Below are 4,572 nucleotides of genomic sequence, written 5' to 3'. Positions count from 1 at the left end.
TGGTGTAGCCCCATACATTTATTTGAAAACAGCACATTTATGTTTATTTTTTCTCAAATAAGGAGTTGCACTGGTTTTTGTTTCAGGCATGACTGTGTTTATTCAGAAAAAAACTGAATATCTTTCTAGGTAAATAAATAACTAAACTTCTTTTTTTAAAATCAGCTGCAACATTGTGGATTATTATTGTTTTCATAAACCTTATCTTCCTCTGTGTTTGCATCAATTTTGTTATATAAAATAAAATAAGTATAATCTGACTTGTTCAGCTGTGCATCCAAATATATTAAACTTGTTTTGTTTTTAAGATTAGTGGCAACATAAAATGTGATTTTTAAGCAATATAAAAAACGAAAAATAGTGAATTTATGATTCTCCATTAAATTTTGTAATATATTTATTCCATGTTTTTTTCTCAAAATGCTAGTACTTATATTTGTTAAATCCCATTTTATTTTAAACTAATCTTTTCTTTTTTAATACATATATATATATATATATATATATATATATATATATATATATATATTTCATTATATATTTATCTTTAAGATTTTGTTTTGTATTTTATTTTTTGAATGGGGAAATTCTGGTTGGAAAAAAGAAAGAGGGTTAAAAATGGATAGAGGGCACATAGTATAGAAAACAAACAAAATAATGGACATTTAAAGAAAAAAAAAAACATCAAAATAGATATTGCAAAATAGGACTTTGAAGGTGAGAAAAGTTTTTTGGTGAAGCACTATTTCACATGTCCCCCTTCCTCTGCACAATTCACTGCTGTGTATGTGCCTGTATAGTTTCAAGAAGTTATGGTTTCTGAATTTTTCTTTAATAGTTTGATATATTGCCAACTTTAAAAGTTCTTTTGAGGAAAAAAAACTACGAAAACTGCAGCATTGTGCTGCCGAGGTCTGACAAATTGAAGAAAACAAGAGAGTAGATCTAGTAAGATCAGTATATTTGAGTTACAATAAAAAAGAAAGAACAATTATTAATGGGATCCAGAAAAAGCATCAATCTTAAAAAAGCCTAAAAATGTCTTGTTGGTAAAGTGGGGCGTCTATGTATGTGGAGAAATTCAACAACCGTGAGTTTTTGACATATTTCATTTTCTCGTCAGGACATTTTTGAGCAGCCCGACAACGAGAGCTTCGTCAACTCCAGTCGTTAACCAGTTACCTTGCTTAAACACAGCTGACATGTCATTAAGAAGGTTAAGCAAGGATACCTAAAAAGTGTCCAGGGTGGTGGGCCCTAAGATCTGGAACACCAGAAACAACAGTTTAGTCCATTCTCAAGAGTGCATTGTGAAAGGAATGCAGACCAAATGAAGATGCAAAAGTCTTTTCGTCATTCACTTAAACAGTCTACCAGGAGCAAAATCAGCAAAGATAAGCATCCATCAGTCTCTATTTTTGTGAACAAATATAATAAAGGATGTTTTATAGAAAGTGGCTGTGGCTGAGTCTGGCCCAAAATTGGGTTTTCTGTTGTAGAATGGTCAAATGTAATAATCTCTCTTCTGTTCTAATCGGAGGACTTTTTTGGTTGTTGGTGCTTCACTGCATACAGTAGTTTTAACTTCTTAAATTATGGTACCATCAAATGCAGTTTAGAAAGCCAACATTAAAAAAAAACAGATATCAAGCAAATGTTTTGACTCCAGTTCTGTGTTTTTATGTTTTTTGTAAGATTTCAAGCTAATCTCTATATTTGCTAATTGGTGTAAAGATGGTGTCAGTCAAAAATTAGTAAAAAAAAAAAAACTACGAGAAAGTTTATTTAGTGCACTTTTATTTGATGGCATCTTATTTTTTCCACAACGACCCATCTGGTCTTCCATGAGTGTTTTGCATGAACAATTAGAAAAGGGCTGCTTTGGTTTGACCCCTGAGGGACCATCACTGTCAGGAGACTTCAGGCTGGTTGGCTCCTCTCGCAGATTAAATAATACAGCAGATGCTTTAGGGAGAAAGAGTGTCAGATACTTAACAAGAGGCTCTGAGATTCCGGACAGTTCTACTGGACTTTAGGGATTAGTTAACCTGAGTGCCTTTCCCTGTCATTATCATACCTACAGCAATCTTGTTAAATCCACAGACCTGATGAGAGAAGCACGGCTGGATAATCAAACATGGTAAATTTCATACCACTTCTTGTCTTAAAATGTCATTTTAATGAACAGATAAATATTTTAAAAAAATGCATTTTCTCTGTTTTGTTTTTCTCCCATCTATCACTATGTCAACAGTTCTAGGAAATCTTTTTCCATCCAGCATGCAACTTGTGTCCGTGCACCACTTTTCATGCAGTCCAGTAGACGTATTAGCAGCTAAATATACAACCAGGATAATGTGTCATGGGGAGTCAGTTTCTGCCCACGGGGAGTCAAAAGCAGCAAGTCCTGTATGTGGGTAAAGGTAAACGTGTCTGACTGCAAGAGCTGTCCCCGTTTCTTTTTTTTTTTTTTTTTGTTAAACAGTTCCTTGTGTGCTAAAACAATGCAGAGATGTGGTGACCTGCTGGCCTTGCCCAGAGACAGAAGGGAAAGTGACACTGCAAGGTCAGGGCTAGAGAGGGTGCAGTTATGAAGATAGAGCCCGGGGTACGTGGTTGAAATTCAAGGGTAAGGTTTCCCAACCTGTGCTGTGAAATGCACTGAGCTCTGGACTAATTATAGAAGAGTAGTTTTAGGAGATAGAAGCTCTGCTAGAGAGGTTAGGAGTCATGGAGACTTCACGTCAAACCTGCAACGCTCTTGAAATAATGATGGACGGAATGCAGCTCAGAGGAGAAGCAGTGGCGTCATTGTTGTGTCGGGTCACGGAGACCCCATATTTTCTGCTTTTTTCAGCTCAGCGTGTCAACAGGTGCCACAAGCTGCACGTATTCAGCACTTGAGCACTTTATAATGTATTGAAAAAATTAATATATTAAAAAAAATACCAGGACATTCACATGAAAATAGTGCAACGAAACTGTAAATAGCCATTAAACAAAAACATTTATTTTATATACAGATTTCATTTCTCATACATTCATTTTGATACACTGAGACGAAACAGACCCAACCACAGCAGATAAGAAATAAATAACGACATCGAAAGCCTCTGGTTGATCAAGTACAAAGTGTTTAAAAGTTCACAGAATTCGCTCTTTCGATACAAATAAAAAAAAAAGAAAAGCGAAGAAAACTCCGTACTGATCAGTATCTCAACAGCAATAATGTTTTATTTAAGGTGGTTCTATTTCAACTTCAAAAAAATAAAAAAAATAAAAATAAGCATAACACTACAGAGCCCTTAAAGGAACATCAAAGCACAAAAAAGAAGAAATAAAATTTTAAAAAATTCTAAAAATTTATAATATTTTTTTTCTGATTACTAACTGGTCCACACCAGATAATGACATTTTTTCACTTTGATTTTTTTTATTTTCTGTTGTAACTGTGCACACAAGATAGTAACCAGAAAAAAGATTTATTTTAGTTCCATTTATAGGATTTTTTTTTCAGGTTACCAACTGGTGCACACCAGATAGTGACCCGAAAAAAATTTTTTTTTAGTTCAATATTTAGATTTTTCTTTCTCTGGTTACCAGCTGGTGCTCCTTAAATAGTGACTTTTGCACACCAGATAGCAACTCTTGCTTACCAGATAGTAACCAGAATATTTTTTTGTTAACTTCAACTTTAAAAAAAATATATTTTTTCAATATTTCTTTATGGGCTCCATATAACACAGAAAAAAGTGGTTATATTTAATTACAGGAAGTAAGCATTTTCATTTTCAAGTCATTATGCTTTAAGAAAGACGCAAAATGATGTCGCAGCCTTATATTCGTTGAAAACCTTTAAGCATTTTAATGGAGGTTATAATTTTAATATGAGAAAGGAGGCTAGACCAAAAACACAGAAGGAAAAAAAGCTTTTTTTTAATAGAATTTATCTTAACTTTTTGCTCCAAAGGGATCAAAGGGATTCTAAACAGTAATCAGACTCAATCAAACATAACATTTCAATACCAATGTGATAGGAAGGCACTGGTTATAATAACTTTAGCCTGCAGAGAGCTCAGTCAAATCGATACTATTCCACATAAGTGTTGCTATAAAATGGAAATAATGTGTGGAGTTGTCTAGAATAGTCCGTTCTGAACAGGAAGGTTTTTCCCTTTTTAATCAGGGTGGACCTTTCTAAACAGCAGCTAAACACACAGACTTGGTTTGATTTCAGCACCATTATCTGGTGAAACAGTGTATGCTGTTGAGCTGACCCAAAAGTAGCTTTAACAGCTAAGTTTCATTAAGATGTTTTGATGCCTTACGATGCAGAAGAGTCAGAAATATTCAAAGCAATGAGAAGTTGGAAAGCAATTTACAGGCTAAAAACACCAAATCACAAATGTCTTCAACATGCACTCACCTCTGAAAACAGCTACCAGCTCTGCTTACACATCGATTCAAACCAAAAATGCCGTGTATGCAGCACTCAGGAGCATTAGGGTGAATTGGAAACAAGGTTTCAGTAGAACTATTTGGACATTTTTCATCCGCGTGACTCAGGGATCA

Source organism: Oryzias melastigma, linkage group LG16 (genome assembly GCF_002922805.2).
Source record: "Oryzias melastigma strain HK-1 linkage group LG16, ASM292280v2, whole genome shotgun sequence".
NCBI classification, from domain to species: Eukaryota; Metazoa; Chordata; class Actinopteri; order Beloniformes; family Adrianichthyidae; genus Oryzias; species Oryzias melastigma.
Note: the sequence above shows the minus strand (reverse complement) of the source record.